Here is a 20,888-nt window from a genome sequence, read left to right as displayed (position 1 = left end):
TTGTACCATATTTCCCATAATAGAAATTAAAACAGAAAAATCTAAAATATTGATTTTTTAAAAATGGAATTGTATGTTACCATTAAAAAAAAAACCCTTTTATGGAAAAACCCTATATTTTCAAAAAAAATTAGTCAAAAAGGCAGCAATGTTTTCTATATTTTGCACTTCTTCTTAGTGACTGGCTTAAAAGGAGACCGTGGATTCGCTTATCTACCTCTGCACTCAATCAGTTGTGATAGGCACTCTGCTTGAAGCATATGAAGAAAATCCAGCCTCGACTTGATGCATGGTTGAAAGCGGAAAGCGTGTTTTTAATAGCCTCTTGGGATGAGTTGGACATTCTCCTTGATACTACATCAAAATTCAACTAGATGCTGTTTCTTTCATGTAGTTATAGTGCAGATTCTGAAACCTTGCCAATGAATTCTTCATACTCCCCTACATTACAGTTTGGTTTATCTTGCATTTTGTGAGAATCTTTTACCCACATGTGATTTTGTGACATCACTCATGGTTGTTTGGAGAATAAGATTTCACTGAGATAGGCAGATCTTTCAAATGTTCATACCTTTCATTATATCAAATGTCAAAAATCACATTTGTTTCACTGCTGATCTTATCAGAAAAGTCCTCAAGCACTAGAAAGCTGTCAAGCTCACGGTAGATACAAGTGTTCCAAAATGACAATGTTTCTTCCAAAGTCCAGATTTTAAAACTGGCAACACAGGGACACCTGGGTGGCTCAGCAGGTCTGCCTTCAGCCCAGGGCGTGATCCTGGAGTCCTGGGAGCGAGTCCCGCGTCGGGCTCCCTGCACGGGGCCTGCTTCTCCTTCCTCTGCCTGTGTCTCTGCGTCTCTCTCTCTCTCTCTGTGTCTCATGAATAAATAAATAAAATCTTTTAAAAAAATAAAAATAAATAAAACTGGCAACACATTCTTTCTGATGTTTTCCTTGAGGTCAGAGACCCATTTCAGTGGTTCTTAAGAAAATGTCTACTAAATGCCCCTGTGTATGTTCATGGTTCATTAGTCATTCTTTGAAGTAAAAATGATATTGTGAAAAAAGCAGCCACTTCAACTCACAGGTCAACTATCACTAAAGTGCTTTTCCTCAAGGCAGCCATCACACTTGGCACTAGAAGTGCTTTATACATACTTCCCATTTTGTCGCATAGACTATTAAAAGCCATGTACTCAGGGATTGAGATTTAATATAACTAAATGATTTTTACTGGTTTATCTAGGATATTCCTAAATGGCACTGGCATGATTTTACCCACCATTACTTTTGCACCGCCAGTGCAAAGTGAGAAAAGGCAAATAATGTCTTAATGTTGTTATAAAAATAGTTTTGACTTCAGGAATCCCCAGCCCCTCCCCCAGAGTCTTGGAACCCCTGGAGACCTCACATCAGGCGCTGCTGTCCTATCCTGTGACAGTTGCTAAAGGATGACATGGGCTTTAACCTAGAGGGGGAGCTCAAGGCCTATCTGATCTCTTTCCCTCCTTCCCTGTCCAACTTGGGAACCAAAGAGGTCAGTATGGAAGACCCAAAGGGGCTGAAAGCTCTCTCATTCTAGACCATACCCTTCCTTTTCTTCATTCAGTTATTTACACGGCCCACTCCTTGTTAAGTTCCAAATACAGTTACATCTTCTTTATTGTTCCAATTACCCAAGATCCAGTCTGCTTCTTAAGGATTTTCATTTTGACTCCCTCAAGAGTCAAAATAGGGCTCTGTCTGCCTAGAGAGAGGAGATAGTTGGAGCCCAATGAGACCACTTGGGCCACTGCTTGTCTTGGTCACATGGGGTCACTAGTGAAAACAAGTTCGCTCCAGGGTGATGGAAGAGGCTCCCTAGATGCTGCATCTGCCCAGACCCACTTCCCCAACAACCTGCCCAAGCCCACTGTCTCCATGGGAATAGTCTCTAAGGGCATGGGTTTTACTTCACATCCCATACTCCGCCATCGTTCTCCAGACCACAGCACCAGTGCTAGAGTGACCCGGAGGAGCTTCCCTGCCTCACATTGTCCTACCCTTGCAGCACACACTCCCTCTGTCCTTATTGCCCTTTTCTGCTTCTGGGTCTTTCCTGGACGCTGAGTGGTTGGCTCAGCTTCAAGCCTCCTTAGGGGGTACTCGGTGGGCACCCATTTCCAACCTATAGACTGCACTGAGGACTCTTAGCTTTGTCTGCCTCCAGAGGTTATCTTTTCCCCTCCTCTTTTATAGTCCTCTATTATTTTTCCTGTTTTATCGGTGTCATATTTGGCTTTACAGCTCCGTATCTCCGTACTATTCGAGTATATCAAATTGCTTTAATGTCTTTGTTTGTTTTCCATTTTATCCTACTGTTTTAATTTCCTTTATTTTTTTCTTGGTAAAAATTCCCTGCTTCCAACTTGTTTTCCTGGATTTTTTATTAACTGTTTTTAATTGGAAAAGTAATAAAAGCACACGATGAAGTGGAAAATGATAAAAGGGTAAACAATGAAAAGCAAGCAAGGCCTCTGGTCTGCTAATCCCTGTCTCCAGAGGCAACAGTGTTACCAGTGTCTGGCGTTTTCTTCCAGAAATGGTCTATGAATATAATAAGTATACTCCTCCCCCTTTATTGAACCAATAGAAGCTTGCTTTTCACACAGTTCTGGATCTCTCGTTTTCTTTTTAACCTTGTATCTTGGAGATTGTTTTATTTCAGCAGGCAAAGAGCTACTTCAATATTTCCAAGGATTGCACCAATAACACAAATTATGGATGGGGCACCTGGGTGGCTCAGTGGTTGAGCATCTGCCTTTGGCTCAGGGCGTGATCCTGGGGTCCTGAGATCGAGTCCCACGTCGGGCTCCCTGCATGGAGCCTGCTTCTCCCCCTGCCTGTGTCTCTGCCTCTCTCTCTCTATCTCTCTCTCTCTCTGTGTCTCTCATAAACAAATAAATCTTTGCAAAAAATTATGGGTGTATGTAATATATTGAATCTGTCCCCCTTTTATAGAACATGTAGATTGTTTCTGATCTCTTCCTGTTACAAATACTGCTTCAGTAAAATATGTACACGCACATAAAAGTATGGGAAAAGTTCTAGTACAGTTCTTAGGTCAAATCTATTTGCTTTGACAATGTTATAGGTATTGTTACATTGCTTTCCGAAGCATAGGTCATAGGTGTTGGAAGTCTTTTAACTTTATTATACATACTTTTTTTGCCATGAAGAGATAATGGATTTTTATGCAAGTAAATGATTTTTTTATGCTTTGCAGGTAAATTCATGTATGGCTTTTGATCTTTGTTTCTTCCTTAATTCAGGTCTTCTCCTATTAAGATTTTTTTTCCCTTGTACTGTGCTTTTTTTTTTTTTCTGGTCTCATTTCCTTTCAATTTTGACATTAAAATCTCTCTGGAATTTATTTTGAGAATTAGAATCAAGAAGAGCTTTATTTCTTCCCAAATGGCCAATCGGTTTTACCAGTAGTAATTTTTTTGTACATTTTTAATTTTTTTAATTTTTAAAAATTTTTTGTACATTTTTTAAAAAGATGTATTCATTCGTTTTAGAGAAAGAGAGACAGAGAGTGGGGGTGGGTGGGCAGAGGGTGAGGGGAGAGAGAATCCCAAGCAGACTCCACACTGAGCACAGAGCCCCAGGCAGGGCTTGATTCCAGGACCCAAGACCTGAGCAGAAACCAGAGTGAGGTGCTCAACGGACGATACCACCCAGGTGCCCCACCAGTAGCAGTTATTAAGTAATTCATCTTTTCTCCACTGATGTTAAGTATCATCTTCATCACATAGTTCCTATAGTTACTTGCATTTATTTATAGGTTCTCTGCTCTGTTTTAGTGATCTGTCTTCTTAGTCACATGTCAGGATCAACCTGTTAAGTAAATCACTTTAAAACATGCTTTAATATACATTAGGACCAACCTCCTACTCATTCTTTTTTTTTTCTTCTCAGAATCATCCTGGCTATTTTCATATAAATTCTAGTATATAGTCCTCCAAAATATTTTTATTTTATCGGGGTCATAGTAAATTTGTGGATTGTCTTAGGAAGAATGAACACCTTTCTACTATTGCTTCTTCCTACAAGGCTCTTCTTTTCATTTATTTATGTATTCTTTTGTGTTGCTCAGTAGAAATGGAGTTTCCTTTAATGTACAGAGTTGAGCCTATATATTTCTTGTTAAGTTTATCTGTAGATATTTTATATTTCCTGTGGCTTTTATTAAGTGGAATATTTCTTCCACTAAATATTCCATCCTCCCTCCTTACCCTCAATTTTTAGTTTCATTATTTAAAACAGAAGTAAAAAAAAAAAAAAAGTTAAAAAAAGTTAAATAAATAAATAAATAAATAAATAATAAAAAAATAAAAAATAAAAAAATAAAACAGAAGTAAGTGTCCTTATTTTGGGGGGGGTATTATTTTACTTTTAACTCTTTAATATTTAATTCATTCTTAATCCTTCAATCCTTCTATTTTTGTGATTTGAACTTATTCCTCAGGCTTTAGCTTTTTGTTTCCTTTATCCAAAACATGATCTATAAGCAGCTTTCTGTTTCATGTACCAACTACTAGCCAATGTATACTTTCTTATTGTCCACTAACACCCACAAACCACCTCCCATGTATGGCAACAAACAACCATCTCTACCTTCTGCATGAGCCTGACTCTCAGTCAACAATTCAGGTCTGGCTGAACTGTCACCTCTGTCTCTGTAGAGCAGTGATTTCCCAACTATGTGAATACTTTATTTCATTTTTGCCCCTTTTTTTAATATAAAAGAATGAACAACTCTAAAAAAAGAGGGTTGATTTTATTTATACTACAGATGAGATAGATAGAAATATTAGTTGTGCCCTAAACTTTTAGCTTACTAGGTTTACATAGGTTTAATGCGTGTTCACTAGAAATAGCTAAAGGGGGAAAAAAAAAAGAAATAGCTAAAGGGTAAGGGGCGTGTGTGTGTGTGTGTGTGTGTGTGTAGTGATGAGGTGATGAGAATACTCTAAAACTGGCAGTGGTGATGATTACACGTATCTGTGAATGTACTAAAAAACAAATGCTTTTCAAACCAGTAAAAGCAAATGAAAGAAGCTGTTAGAAATGTGGGAAGGGCGCCTGGGTGGCTCAGTCAGTTAAGTGTCTGCCTTTGGCTTAGGTCATGATCCCAGGGTCCTGGGATGGAGCCTCGCATTGGTCTCCTCACTTAGCTGGGAGCCTGCTTCTCCCTCTGCCTTTTTCTCTGTCTGCTGCTCCCCCTGCTTGTGTTCTCTCTCCTTCTCTCTTTCTCTGTCTCTCAAATAAATTAACAGAATCTTTTTTTTTTTAATGTGGGAAAAACCATTAAAGATTATGTCCATAAGGCTGGTGTAGGAATATAGGAAATGGAGAGAACTTGAACATTTTGGGATAACAACTGTCATAAAAAATTCTTTTGATCCAAATGCAAAGAGAGTTTTTCTTAAAAGTATTTAATAGGCTTAAAAAACTATTGACAGGTGGGGCAGCCCGGGTGGCTCAGGGGTTTAGAGCTGCCTTCAGCCCAGGGCGTGATCCTGGAGACCCGGGATCGAGTCCCACGTCAGGCTCCCTGTGTGGAGCCTGCTTCTCCCTCTGCCTGTGACTCTGCCTCTCTCTCTGTATGTCTCTCATGAATAAATAAATAAAGTCTTAAAAAAAAAAAACTACTGATATGGATACAAAGAAGTTTTAAAGAGAAGACAAGGAAATCGATAGGGTACCATCAAAATCCCCTGCTCAGTCTGTATACATTTACCCAGACCAAATCCATCTCTTCTCTTTGCCCATGTGACACTGAGTAAACTGAGAGAACTAGATTTAAGGGACAAATCATTTTTTCTTATTTTATTATTATTTTTCTTTTTAGGATTTTTTTCGTGCCTTCCCTGACTTCCTCATATCCATCCCGGCACCTTCTGCTCATCCAATCCTCCTTACCCCTCTCCCCTACTTTGTTTTTAGCAGGTATCATCCCTCACACTCATGTGACTATGATCTGAGCCCCTCCAGAATATCTCTGACAGTCCCAGGACTTTGGCTTCCTCATCTCTGCACCCAGCACCAGTACTGTACTATTTATTCAGTGAATGAGCAAGAATCTTCCCGACCGTTACTTCCCAGCAGGTCTCACGTTGGGTACCACTGTGGACCATGATGGGGAGCCATCGCCTGGGGTTGGAGCCATCCTTTTAGTGATTGCCGAGCCTCTGTAGGCAACACATCTCCTGGAATCCTTCCAACAGCTGCCCCACTTTCCCCAAGACCCTGAACAATTCTCTTCATCTCTGTTCACACAGCACATTGGTAACCTGCCCCGGGGACTGTCATCTGCTCCCCAGGACCTGGCTGGACACACTTTGCCTCCCAGAAAAGGAATGTGACCTGCCCAGTGGGGGCGGTGGTCCAGGGGGAGCTGCCTGTCTAGTGATCTGAAGCTCTGCAGTGAGCCTCTAGCCAGTTTCTTTCAGATCTAGTAGACTCTTCCTGGCCCAGAATCTTCTGGAACATTGCAGGAGTCCATCCTCAATCTGCTTTTCATAGTACATACTTACAAGGGATCCGGGTCTTGGGATATTCTCCATTCCAAACTCAAAGTTTTTGAACTTCTATCTGCTGGCTGGAGAAAAGGAAAAAAATAAATAAACATTAATCAAAATAAGGATGACGGATCAATCAGTCTTCCCATCTTGCTCACAGAAATTGCTGTTTCAGCTGGCCCTGATTGGTTCTCTGGCAAATTAAATGTGATATCTGTAAATTAAATAATTTCTCAGCACATGGAGGCTGGCTTTGCTAAAAGAAAGTGATTCAGGAGATCGAGGAGAACCCTCAGGAGCTTTTATAACCCAGCTGGGCAGTTAGGCACGGCCACAGCTGCGGTCTCCTGCTGGTTACGTGGTTCGAGAGGTTGGGGACGTGGGGACATTAAATACCATAGGGCAAGGATCCCTGGGGACGATTTGGGAGGCGGACTATCATAGAGTGGAATTCAGGGATTTGTTTTGTGACTTATGGAAAATTTTATATTCGGCAAATGGAAAAATTACCAATTTTAATCAATTTAGGCTTTACCCATATAAAGCAAGCGGTATTAAAACAAATTAAATACCAGGTGGTAGCAAACAAGTTGTGTCGAGGCATTTTCACCATCATGATAATGGAATAATAAAATTATTCAATATGAATACACAACAGGGAGATTTAAAATTTGCGTGAACATCAGTTAATGCTTGGATATAGGAATATCGTAGGGATAAATTAACTTCCACATATTTAAAATCTTCTATCAAGAACACCCTGCATTTATCTCAGTGTTGGATATGCTCTAAGTTTTCTTTTTTCCCTTAAAAAAAAAAAGATCGCAGTTCCTCCCACTCTGATTTATTTTAGACTTGGGCTCATAGATTTGGTCTTCGCTTGTTTACAAGCAGATGTTTGCCTTACAGCGGTGTCATCAGTTTGCACACCCATTTTGTGAAGTCCAGTTGAGGCTCTAGCCGGTTTTTAAAGGCAACAGTAAATGGCTTGGGGAAGGAGCAAAGACAAGGTCAACACCTGGAGCAGCGCAGGGAGACAAACTTCCAGGACAGGAGCCACTGTTTGGTGACACAAGGGGTCAAACACCCTCCAGCCAGCACCTCCCAACCCCTCGCCCCTCACAGTGCCAGAGTTGCTGTTTACTGTCCTGACTTTCACAGAGCAGCAACTATTGATCACAACTGAGTGCAAACTTAAGAGGACAACAGTGTGCTCATCCGGAAGAAAACCCACGTCAAAACACGTATTGGTTGGTGTCTCCCCTTGGCATAGGTACAAGTGCTGTGTGACCCCTGGCTTGGTTTTTCCACGCTGCTGCCCTTATCACTCATATACCCAGCAGCCATTGCAGGTCTATCCTGTAGGTCTGCAGAGTTTAAGTCTCATGTGCGTTATATTTGTGACTGTTTTGTTGACCGCTGTGTCCCTGACACCTAGAAGAATGTCTGGCATGTGATCGGCATGCAATAAATGGGTGCTGAATTGAATGCACGATGCCAATAACAGGTCATATTAGAAAACGATCACTGAAGGCAATTTGCATGGATTTTCTTCTTTAAGTAGGCACTAACATTATTCCATTTTACAGGTGAGGAAGAGCTCAGGGAGAGCAAATGAGTTGCAGAAATGGTCTCCCAGGGCCTTATGCAGATCAAGCCTCCTATCCCACACTCCGGGAAAATTGCAAAGACCAGCTAGACACTGGTCTATTCTCCAAGCAGAAACATGCTCATTGGAGAAAAGATTCGGAAACAAGGGGATCCCTGGGTGGATCAGCGGTTTAGCACTGCCTTCGGCCCAGGGCCTGATCCTGGAGTCCCTGGATCGATTCCCACGTCGGGCTCCCTGCATGGAGCCTGCTTCTCCCTCTGCCTGTGTCTCTGCCCCTCTCTCTCTGTGTCTCTCATGAATAAGTAAATAAAATCTTAAAAAAAAAAAAAAAAGTCAGACCCAACGAGAGCAGTAAATGGTAAGAAGTAAGCCAGAGAAGCCTGCGATAAACTCTGGGTCTGAGGGAGTGGCAAGGGGCAGATAGGAAAGGATGAACACTAAGATACTGACAGGATTCTTGCTGGATGAGATTATGAATGTTTATACTTTCTATTTCCTACTTTACCTGTATTTTCTAATTTTTCCCTAACGAGTAAGTATAACTTTTGTATTAAGAAAAACAATTTGTCTTAGGAGATTTTCTCTTAAAAACTGAAAAACACCGGGTACCTGGGTGGCTCAGTCCATTAGGGGTCCGACTGGGTTTTGGCTCTGGTCATGGTCTCAGGGTTGTGAGATGGAGCTCTGCCCTGTGCTCTGCCCTGGGTGTGGGACTCTCTCTCCCTTTCTGCCCCTCCTCCTACTCATGCTTGTTCTCTCTCTCTCTCTCAAAAAAAAAAAGAAAATTGAAAAATACATTATCTAAGGCAAGCTTTCCCCTGTCATTGCCATTTGGCTTCCCCTGTAGCAGGCTTTATATTCATTTATTTTGGTAACTTTTCAATGGTACTCTGTGTCAGCAGGTATATGGCAATATATTTATGGTTAAGGTTTAACTGAATATGGTTTTTTTTTTACTTAATATGGTTTTGAGAAAATAATTTTAAATATACATATATTTATAATTACTAAAATATATATAAAATGCTATATAAAATATATATTAAGATTTTTTTTCAAACCATATTAAATTTAACCTTAACCTAAGGAGTCAGAAGTGGTGCTGAGGAAAGAAATACACCTCCGGTTACTTTTCACAACCTCCAATAAGCAGGGTCAGGACTCAGGTGAGATAAGATAGGCATTTGGAGTGTGCACAAAACTTAAGGGGGCACCGAAAAACTCAGCAATCAAGATAAATATTTTACTTCAATATTTTAAAAATCAAAATTGTGCAAGAAACTCATGAGAAGCAAAATATCAAAATTTTGAATAAAAACAGAACCAGTAAAAGGGTGGGAGGACAGATCCCCGTTACATGGGGCTGAAACTTATAACTGCAGGTATTACAGGGTTTTTCCTTCAGCGTCCGTGGTTCTTGGTCACACTGCTTCCAAGAATGAAGAGGTGGACAAGACGAAGAGCGGTGGGCAGCAAAGCAAAGTTTATTGAGTGATAGTACAAAGCTCCCGAAGAGGGAGGGGATGCGAGAGGGTCTCCATTGGAGTTTTTAAGTCTAGGGGTTTTTATGGGCTTGTTGGTGGGCTGTCTTAATCCAATTAACCCTCCATAAGCCTGTCCCCCAGTCAGGTTTTTGTCATCCACCTGTCCCATGGGGAAGGGTGGAGGGCTCCTTCCACAGTCATGTAAAATCCTTTTAAGGGTGGTTTCCTCTTAGGTCAGGGGCCCGTTGTCCCCGGCTGTGTCTCTTCTAATTACCCTTCATTACAGGGTGGTGGAGAGGGAAATTTTGGAAAACCTCCATCATGTTTCTTTCACACGGCAGTTGTAAAAGATGTATTATGGGTTTGCACTTGCAAGTGCAGGAAGCTAATAAACTCTATTTCACATAATTACCCTAAAAGAAAAATCTTCCTTTCCACATGAGCCTCTTTCTTCAGAACATTTCACAACATGGCATCTGGCTTCTGGAGAATGTCATTAAGAGAGAGAGCCAGAGAGGGTCAACAGAAGGCCTAACATGGAAGTGGCGTCCTATCGCTATTCAGTAGGGAGGGGGCCCTGGGCTCTACCCACACTCCAGAATAAGAGATTACATAGAACTGGAGCGCATCACAATATGCAACCACGAAATCTGCCACTTTGGCATGAGGATTATTTTGAGCCGAAGAAAATTAAGAAATAGTAGACAAAGGAAAAAAGCTCTCTGCCCTCCCCCTGTCTGGCTAGAAGCATCATATAAATTTCTATTTGTAAAGCTGTTTTCCTCTCCTTACCAGGAAGAGGCAACTCTTAGACTCTCAATCCCTGGAGATGACTCTAGATTCCCATCAGCTCAGACAGCAATGGAGGAATCTATATAACTAACCTTACTATAGCAACACTATTTTCTGCTGGTTTTCCCTGTACATTTACCTTCCCGCGTTTGCCACCTCTAAAAGGGTTTATTCCTGGGACACCCGGGTGGCTCAGCAGTTGAGCGTCTGCCTTTGGCTCAGGACGCGATCCTGGAGACTCAGGATCGAGTCCTGCATCGGCCTCCCTGCAGGGAGCCTGCTTCTCCCTCTGCCTGTGTCTCTGCCTCTCTCTCTGTGCCTGTCATGAATAAATAAATAAAATCTTTAAAAAAAAAATAAAAGGGTTTATCCTTTTTCCTTTGTCACTTCTCTTACTGTTCTTTGTTAAGAACAAAGATAAGAGGATGTTAAGTCCAAGTTCTAACCACTGACCGTCCCTGTGAGTTACTCATCACTGAGTTTCTCCCCCGTGAATGAGTGCTGCACGTTTCTTTTCTCCTATTAATCCATCTTTTGTCAGCTTAATTTCCAGAGCCCCAAGTGCAGAACCTAGTAATTTAGAAGAAAAGTTTTCTCCTTCTCCCTATAGCCTGAACATCAGGAAGCAGGATTCCTGGGAGTTACGCGGGAGCTGTGGTGCTGTGGATGCTGGCCTTGTAGCACAGCACTGGCTCAGTGCAAGGGCGGGCCACAGAGATATCCTGGAAGCCAAGCTGACGGCAGACGTCTAGTAATAATACCTTACATAGACATGCAAGTCATTGCACACCCACCACCTAAACATACTCCATTAAATTGGAAGATGTGTCCCCAACTTGTTCACCCCTCATCTGGATCCCAAAGTGCTACTGGACACTCCAACACCACCTCACACAAATGGTCTTAATTAACTGTGATTAAAATTCCTTACCCCTGCGAATTTATGCTATATGTTGGCAAATGGAACTCCGATAAAAACATACAATAGTAATAATAGTAATAATTTCAAAAAATTTTTATGAATGCACAACTGTGAATACATCAGGAGGGGGTCAAAGAACACAAGCTTCAGAAGCTTCACTGTAAATCTGTCTCAGAGCCAAAGTCACCATTACCGACTAGGTTGATCCAAAAAAATATCACAAAGGAAGTAAAATTTGGACATTGCCTTAAAGACCAGGTCATGGGCAGCCCCAGTGGCCCAGTGATTTAGCGCCGCCACCTTCGGCCCAGAGCATGATCCTGAAGACCCAGGATCGAGTCCGACTTCGGGCTCCCTGCATGGAGCCTGCTTCTCCCTCTGCCTGTGTCTCTGCCTCTCTTTCTCTCTGTGTCTCTCATGAATAAATAAATTAAAAAAAAAAAGACCAGGTCATTTCAAAAAGTGGAGGTGGGGGCAGGATGTTCCAGGCAATGAGAAGAGCAAAGGCACTTTTTTCTTTTTTAAGATTTTATTTATTTATTTGAGAGACAGAGAGCATGTGAGAGAGCACAAGCAGGGGGAGGGGCAGAGGGAGAGGGAGAAGCAGGTTTCCTGCTGAGCAGGGACCCCCCCCCACCCAACACAGGGCTGGATCCCAGGACCTGAGATCATGACCTGAGCTGATGGCAGACACTTAACTGACTGAGTCATCGAGGTGCCCTGCAATAGCACTTTTAAGGGAAGAAATTTTAGAAAAGCACTGGTTTTAAAATGTGATAGTGATAATGGTGGTGATGGTGATGATGTTGATCATGGTGATGATAAGGGTGACGGTGATGATGATGATGATGATGCTGGCGATGATGATCATGGTGATGGTGATGATGGTGATGATGGTGATGATGATGATCATGGTGATGGTGATGATGATGTAATTGTTTTGCTGTGGAGTCCTTTCCTCAAACAGTATGTTGGGGAATCTCAATAATGTAAAATGCGTAAAGGTACAGTTTCTCAGCTAGATTTGGAGCAGAAGGCACAGAGCCCTGTTGTCTCAGCTCACATCAGCCCAGGGGGCCCCCAGAAGAATTCTGCAGAAAATAACTCATTAAGGTGAATAGATAAGAGGGGATGCAAAAGTGGTTGGAGTCGGATTATTTCTGGGTAAGGAGTTCGGACCCTACTTGGGAGACGGATGTGGATGGTGTCAAAGCAGAGAGCGGGTAAGATTCCTCCATCAGGGCTGCGCCAAGGGACTGGAGGAGGTCATGCTAGATGACTCACGGGGATAGGGAAAGGACAAGACGGCCCCACTATAACAAAAGGAAGAATGGGTGGAGGAGTAAGAGCAGGCAGCCAAAGGTAGCCAACGAGAGGGAAGAGTCAAGTGTTATAATGAACCCAATTTTTAGATATTAATCCTACGAATGCTTTATATTTTTAAGATTATGGCAAAATAAACATAACACAAAATTTATCTGCAGGTGCTTTAAAATATATACAACTTGGGGATCCCTGGGTAGCGCAGCGGTTTAGCGCCTGCCTTTGGCCCAGGGCGCGATCCTGGAGTCCCGGGATCGAATCCCACGTCGGGCTCCCAGTGCATGGAGCCTGCTTCTCCCTCTGCCTGTGTCTCTGCCTCTCTCTCTGTGTGTGTGTGACTATCATAAATAAATAAAAATTAAAAAATATATATATATACAATAAAAAGATACTTGCACAAGACAAAGTATTCAAACAGTACAAAAGGATCTGCAATAAAAGTGTTTTCCTCCCACCTCCTGTCCCAGTCCTTTAGCTTCACTCCCCAGAGGCAACCCCTGCAGCAGGATTTTTCCGGAAAAACATCATCCATAAACAAACAGATATATGTTTTGCATATTTTTTAAAGATTTATTTATTTATTTATTTATTTATTTATTTATTTATTTATGATAGACAGAGAGAGAGAGAGAGAGAGGCAGAGACATAGGCAGAGGGAGAAGCAGGCTCCATGCAAGGAGCCCGATGCAGGACTTGATCCCGGGTCTCCAGGATCACACCCTGGGCTAAAGGCAGGCGCCAAACCGCTGAGCCACCCAGGGATACCCTGCATATATTTTTCCACGTAAAACTTTTGTCCTTTTTTTTGTTCATTTGTTCATATTTTTTCACTGAACAAACTAACCACATTTGTTCTTTGGAGGAAACGGATGGGCAGGAGAAAGCAGAAGAGTAAACTTCAGCACAACTTCCAGATGACTGGAGAGAAAGCGGAGAGGGAGGAAGCAGCCAAGCTCTGAAGTCGGATCTGGAGCCAAATGCTGGCTCTGCCACCGGCTCGTTGATATCCTTGGGCACATTCCTTGGCCCCTTTGAGGCTCCATTTATTCTCTTTCAAAATTATTATAATAATGCCTTCCTGTTAGGAGACCCTGGGCTGCGACCAGCAGAAAGCTCAATTAAATTGGCTTAAATCAAAATGCTGTGGGGTAAGAGGTCCAAAGACAGGGTCTCATGGTTCTCGGTGGCAGAAGGAGGTTTGGAAACAAGAGTATGGATTTTTCGATCGTCCCATTTCTGGAGCGGCTACTGGCATTTTGAGCGTAGGGTTCATGGATGTTAAAGACCTTAAAATGTTTGCTGCAGATGGTCAGCAACCCCCTGCCCTGCTCACAATGCCCATAGCCTTCCCACCGAGAAGCGTCAACTGAGCAACTCCGCCACAGAACCATGTCAACCTCCCATCTCCCACGCTCAGCACCTCACCTCTGTCGCGAGGTAGTTGTGATTATTGTGGGTCCGGGGACTAAGTGATTCTGCATCATCTCCTGCTCTCTCTTGGGAAAAGGCAAACATCCCTTGGAAGCTTCCTCTGACTTCTCCCTCACGTCTTACTGGCCGGGTCACTCGCACATTCCTCAAGCAGTCGTGGGCCGGATGGGGGTTCCTCCGAGATCAGACGGATGCCTACTGTGGAGGGGAGTAGGGGAAAGGTGTGTGTGGGAGAGGCAGGACACCTGGCAGAAGGGAGGAAGAGGGGTGGGGGGGTGGCCAGCCACGTGCCCACCACACTCCCTCGCAGGTGGTCACATGCCCTATTAGGAGACCAAGTCTCAGTCACGTAGTAAGAAGGCAAGAAATGTGGGTTCCTTCCCTCCTCCTTTCAAGGAAAGATGTCAAACCCAGTTGTTTCCCAAACCTTCCTGTGTTGCCTGCCACGCAGAGGAAGAAAGCAGGCAGCCTCTGGACGAGAAGGTTGAGAGGGCAAATGAGGGGCTTCCTTCTAGAAGCTGACGAAGCTCCGTGGAGCCACGCAGAAGGAGTGGGTTGGTATCAACCCTAAAGTTTCGTAGGCTTACTCAGAATTGTGTCACTTAGACCAAGAACTTCAGTTTTTGTATTTGTTTATGCTTGTGATCATGATTGGTGTTTGCAGTCATCCAAAGCCAAGTGAGAAAAGTTACTAAATGTAAGCGAAATGCCTTAAACAGGACAGAACATTGATACGAGAATAAGAAGGTCACTGAAACTTGAAGTATTGATAGGAAGTCAACTCGATCCTAGTGGGCTCTTTATTTTATTTTTTTAAGATTTTATCTATTTATTCATGAGAGAGAGAGAGAGAGAGAGAGAGAGAGAGGCAGAGACACAGGCAGAGGGAGAAGCTGACTCCATGCAGGGAGCCTGATGTGGGACTCGATCCTGGACCCTGGGATCATGCCCTGAACCAAAGGCAGACGCTCACCCTGAGCCACCCAAGCGTCCCTTGTTTTTTTCTTTTTTTTTTTTTTTTAAGCCAAAAGCAGGGCAGCCTGGGTGACTCAGTGGTTTAGCATCGCCTTCAGCCCAGGGTGTGACCCCAGAGTCCCGGGATCGAGTCCCACGCTGGGCTCCCTGCATGGAGCCTGCTTCTCCCTCTGCCTGTGTCTCAGCCTCTCTCTCTCTCTCTGTGTCTCTCATGAATAAATAAATCTTAAAAAAAAAAAAAGCCCAAAGCAACATGACTTGTCTCCAGTGGATCCCAGAGGGGGCTGTGCCGGGCCCACTCATGAAGGCTGAATCCTGGCTGAACGGACTCGGCCCTGGATAACTAGAGTGGTTCTTTGAACCTTCGAGGCCTCCAAGAGTCCATAGTGTGGCGGTCACCATCCCGGTGGGCCGGGTGGGGGTGTGCGATGGTGGCAGCAGCTCCTGACACATGGTGCGGAGCAAGTGGGGGCCTCTCAGAGATCACCCAGCACCCCCTCCACGGGTGGCCCACGGCTCTGGTTAAGTAAATCATTCGAATCTCACGTGGCTTTATTTCCCCACTTTTGAAACAAGTCAGTTGTCCAATAAGGCCTCTTTGAGCTCCTTGGCTCTGTTAGAGGGCCCACATAAGAAAGAAAAATGAACCAGGCGAGCAGGGTAACTTTTTTTTTTTTTTTTCAAATTTATTACAGCTTCATTCCATCGCCATATTTCAGTGGTGCTGACAAAAGTGGCCTACGGTGCTACAAAATTTGATCCTTTCAAGTTGGAAGGCATTTTTCTAGGAAGTTTCCATGGCTGCATTTAAGCCCCTGAAAAATCACCGTGACTTTACCTTAATCAACCCAATCTCCTTCAAAAAGTTAGAGTTAGGGAGGAATGGTTCTCAAATGCTCCTGCTCTTTTAAAATACTTCAAAACAAAACAAAACAAAAAAAAAATAAAATACTTCAAAACGTAAGTATTTTTGAAATACTGTAACATATTATAGATGATGTCTCTACTTAGATTCCAAGAATTAAACTGACAGAAGACGAACTTGCAAGAGGAAAGCAGAAAAAGTTCACTTCCTGTTAGTAGTGTTGTGTGAACGTGGAGGCCTTCGTTTGTAAGAAACGAAGACCGGAAGAAACAGGTAGGCCTGAGAGTTTAGGCATCATTTGAACAAAAAACAGTAAGTCAGGGTGGGGGGCAGGGAGAGGAGATGTGGCAGGACAAAGGCAAAAGGGGTCTGGGCTGAGGAGGGTAAACTGTGGGAAAGTGGCCCAGAAATACATGGGGGAAGCTAATGGAAGCCAAGAGTTATTTTAGTGGGTTTGTTTGTCCAGATGCATCTTGGTGCCAGCTCTGGCTGCGGTGATAAGAATGTTTTCCTTTTCCTGGTGCAGGAAATTTATGCCCGCTTTTAGGTAGAAAGAAGGAGGCCTGAGAGCCCTTCCCCGTCCGTATCTGCTGATTCTCAGTTGTCCTCACCTCAAAATAAAATAATCCATGTGCCTGCTCTGGTCTGCACGCTTGTGTCTCCTCGGAGTTCATATGTTCAAATCTAACCCCAGTGTGGAGCTACTAGGAGGTGGGGGCTTTGGGGGGAGGTGATTGGGTCATGAGGGTGGGGCCCTTACAAGTGGGATTAGTGCCCTCATGGAAGAGACCCCAGAAAGCCCATGTGGGGCATGAACTCCATGTTCCAACCACACGAGGACACAGTGAAAAGGCAGCCGTCTGGGAAGCAGGCCCTCACCAGAAACCAAATCTGCTGGAGCCTCGATCTGGGATTTCCATAGCCTCCAGGACTGTGAGGAGCAGTCTGCTGCTCGTAAGCCACCCAGGCTACGCTTTTCCGTTATAGCATCCAAGACAGACCAAGCCAAAGCCGAGGTGGCATATTTTGGGTGGTATGCTCTGATCGCCTTCAGTTTCCTGTTACGTAAATAATATCAGCCTATTTACTGAACAGTCTAACCATCAAAAAAGAAAACCACTAGCAATCAAGGAAGGGTATTATCTTACGGGGAAAAAAAAAAAAAAAGAGTTGACTGTGAGGCACAGTCTCAAAGACTAAGAATTTGTGCCTTGAGTGACAAATCTGAACAACTCTCTTTTCTTCTTTGTCAGCCTGCACATCCAAAAAATTAGATTCTCTTGAGTCCTTTCTCATTTGTCTTGTTCTATCACAGGTTGGTGGTTTTAAAACACACCGGCAACATCTTGGACGCTCTTCCATCAAGTGGGATCTAATTCCTGTCTCTGGACACACTGGCGTTCGTGCGAGACTCACTTCTGAGGAGGACAATGTAGCAGAAGAGGCACTGGGAGGCTTCCGAGACTGGGCCGTAAAGTCACGCAGCATCTGCCTCTCTCTAAGCAAACAGGTCGCAAGACTGGCCCTGGGCCACTGTGCTGGCGGTCACACAGGGCTGCCTGAGGACCCCCGAGTCCAACCATCTGATCTTCCGAGTCCCAGCATCAGATGACCCCGGCCCCAGCCTTCCAGTTGCCATGACTGGAGCCCTCCCCACCTTGCGGATTCATGCAGAAAATAAATGTGGTTGTTATTTTAATAAGCAATTATGTTGGGGGGGGGGGTGCCATGGAGCAGCAGGTAACCGGGATAGATGGTAAGGCTGGGAGCCTCTCAATGCCTGCAGTAAACATTTTCGCAGCCGAGGCATGTGATATTTAAAGGTGGACCAGACACATTTCAGTGGGGTGGCCTACATTTTAAAGTTATTTTGCGGGGCACCTGGGTGGCTCAGTCGGTTAGGTGTCCGCCTTCTGCTCGGGTCATGGTCCCAGGGTCCTGGGATGGAGCCCACATTGGGCTCCCTGCTCAGCTCTGTTCTCCCTCTTCCCTCCCACCCTGTCCCCTGCCCTTGTGCTCTCTGTCTCAAATACATAAAATCTTTTTTAAAAATAAAGTCTCATTTAAAAAAATAGTTATTTTGCATCATTTAATGATTGACTTCAGGCATCCAGATCCTTGTGTGGAGGAGACCTGGGCCCTGTCCTGGGTGGAAGCTCAGGGGAAACGGAGCCTGGGGCCTGAGGCCACCCACTGTGTCCACATCTTTCAGGAGCTGCGAGAGTACCCCACAGTCCCCGTGGGCCCCAAGTGCAGTGCTTACCTCTCCCGCTTCTGAAGTCTTCCCGTGGCTTCTGAGCGACAGAGCTGTTTCCTGACTGCTCATAGAGCATGAGTCCCTCTGCGGGCTCATCCTTCTCCTCCTGGGCCATAGGTGCCAGCTAGAGCCGCTGAGAGCTCGGTCCTGGGCCCTCGTCCTCTTCTCAGCTCGAGATCTGTCCATCCTCTGTGGTGTAATAAAAATATGTAGTACGCCTTTGTCACCGGTCCTGGCACGGAACTCCTACAACCCTGGAAATTTCCTGAGGGATGGGAGTGCCTTATCTTATGAGCCCCTTTGGATCACACCTATTTACACTAATGAGATGATTTAGGGTAGGGCCTCCAGGTGGCCTCAGGATAGCCCAGGGAGGAGGAGGAGGGGGCTGGAGACTGAGCTCCAGGAAAGCTCTTGAACAAGAAGCTTCAGAGAGCTTCCAGGTTGGTGAACACATTGCTGGGAGGGGGTACACAGCGAGGGCTTGGACGCTCTGAACTCCTTCCCCCACATCTGTTTCATTTCACTGGTCCTGAGCTCTCTCCTTCATACAATGGATAAGCTGGTAAATACGGGTGAAGGGTTTTCCCGTGTTGGGGAGGAAACACTTTTCCTCTACCCTGTTAGGTTCAGTGACCAGAGCCTGCTGGTCCTGACAAAGACAGATTAACAGGAGAAAAGGTTTATCTCATATGCACAAAGGTGCTTCACTAGAAAGGAGTGAAAACCCAAAAAGCTGTTAGGCCACGGAGCTAAGAGACCACCTTACCAAAGGGTGATAAATTGTGGAAAAGTGACAGAGGAATACGTGCCTGGGCTTCTAGGGGCAGTAATTGTGGGAAGGTAAATATACAGGGGAAATGAATGGACAATAAAGGTTATTGTCAGGTTTATGTGGGTTATGTAAGTTTACGCAGACTTAAGTCAGCATCATCTCCAGGGTCATTTCTGGTGATTAAGAGAGGGAAACACGTTTATAAGTGGATATTTATTATGCTACTTTTACAAGGGAAAATTATGCCCCGCTTTAGGCAAAAAAGTGGAAGGACAGAGATCTTGAGCCTGTTGTCTTTAATTGCTTTTGAAAAATAAGCCTTACGATGAAGTAGCATATTTGGGAGAGCATATTCTTATCCCTTTCACCTGAATCCTATGAGCCATTCCGGTGGACTGCTGAACCTGAAAGGGCAGACTGTGGGGACCCCAAATCTGTAGTTGGCTGGGCCACAGTGTGATGGCCTGGGCACATCACTTGCAGCTGGCATCTGAGAGGGGGCAGTCCCACAGGAGTGAGCCCTTTAACCTGCTGGATCTGATGCTACATCCAGGTAGTTGCAAACAGACTTCAACTGTTGGTGTCAGAGAACTGGTGTCAGAAAGAACCAGAGAATCTACTAATCTCAAAATGCCCCAGGGGCACCTGGGCGCCTCAGTGGTTGAACGGTTGACGTCTGCCTTTGGCTTAGGTCGTGACCCCGGGGTCCAAGGATCGGATCCCCATTGGGCTCCCAGCAGGGAGCCTGCTTCTCCCTCTGCCTGTGTCTCTGCCTCTCTCTCTGTCTCATGAATAAATAAAATCTTTTTAAAAAGTGCCCCAAATGGGATTCATGATCTTGCAATCCCTCTATTCCTTCTCTTGATGGTCCCTGCCCCAGGGAACCCTAGTGCCTCTGGTAACTGCTCACATCTAAATCCTCAAGGCATCTCCCCTCCGCCCTCCCCCTATATGGGTCCATAAGCACAGCATGCTGGCTTCACCCCTAAAGAGCTCTCAGATATGTCCACCCACCACCGTCACCATTCATTCCTCTTGACCTAAGCATGATCACCTTTCATTTGAAAGACTGTGATAGTCTCCTAAGAGTCACACCCACAGTGCCTCTGTCCCCCACAACCTGCTCTTCATTCTGCTTCCAGAATGAGCTTTCAAAACTTAAAATCTGGTTAGTCACACCTATGATTCAAAATCCTTCAGCGATTTCTCAATCCTCAAGGCCCCGAGCGGCCGGCCCCTTCCTACCCCTGCATCCTCAACGCTCCAACCTTGCGCCCTGCACGAGCCTGAGAGTGAGGCCTCCTTGAGCCCCACTCCTTAGGCCCCTCACCTTCCTTGGTCCCCGTCCTGCCGTGGGCACATGCCCTGGTGAGGGTAGTAGCCAGAGCACTAACTCAAGATCCTTTTATATCCTCCAAATAGTTTGCAAATTTTGTGTTTAACTCCATCATATACAAATGTTCACCGAAATGTAAAGGCAACGTCGCCTCCTCCAAGGACGTGTTGCAAAAGGCCCCCAGGCTATGGGGGCGCCTCGCAGGCTCCAGGTCGGCGCGCACCTGCCGCCTCGGGTCCTGGGCGCCGCGGCTCGGCTGCTCGGCTCGGCTGCTCGCGGGCCCTCCCGGCCGGACCCCCCCCCGCCCCCGGGAGAACGCGCGAGGTCAGCGTCCCCGACCGCCCGGGGCCCCGCAGGCCCGCTCCTTCCCCGGAGCCTGGCTCTGCCCGGGCAGGTCCGCACGGGGGCGCGCGCAGCCCCGAGCCGGCCTCACACCTCCGGGAGCACGGAGGCCCGGGACGGCCCAGCCCCTCGGGGGCGCTGACCCGCTGCCGCCCGGGGCCGCGCCCCCGCCCCCGCCCCCCGCCGGGCCGCAGCTCCGCCGCCGCA

At 45.2% G+C, this 20,888-nt stretch overlaps 1 long non-coding RNA gene across 1 annotated transcript; it reads right to left on the bottom strand.

Annotated features, from left to right (window-relative positions):
• Positions 1 to 5,933: 5,933 nt before the first annotated feature.
• On the bottom strand, positions 5,934 to 20,571 carry LOC144306613 (uncharacterized). Its single transcript, XR_013373701.1, has 4 exons — positions 20,334 to 20,571; positions 18,235 to 18,417; positions 14,126 to 14,329; positions 5,934 to 6,647 (listed from the first exon to the last, which is right to left on the bottom strand). It is a non-coding gene; the product is annotated as an uncharacterized LOC144306613 (long non-coding RNA).
• Between the last annotated feature and the right edge of the window lie 317 nt (positions 20,572 to 20,888).

Source organism: Canis aureus, chromosome 37 (assembly GCF_053574225.1).
Source record: "Canis aureus isolate CA01 chromosome 37, VMU_Caureus_v.1.0, whole genome shotgun sequence".
In the NCBI taxonomy this organism is placed as follows: Eukaryota; Metazoa; Chordata; class Mammalia; order Carnivora; family Canidae; genus Canis; species Canis aureus.
This window is presented reverse-complemented; position numbering and strand designations above follow the sequence as displayed.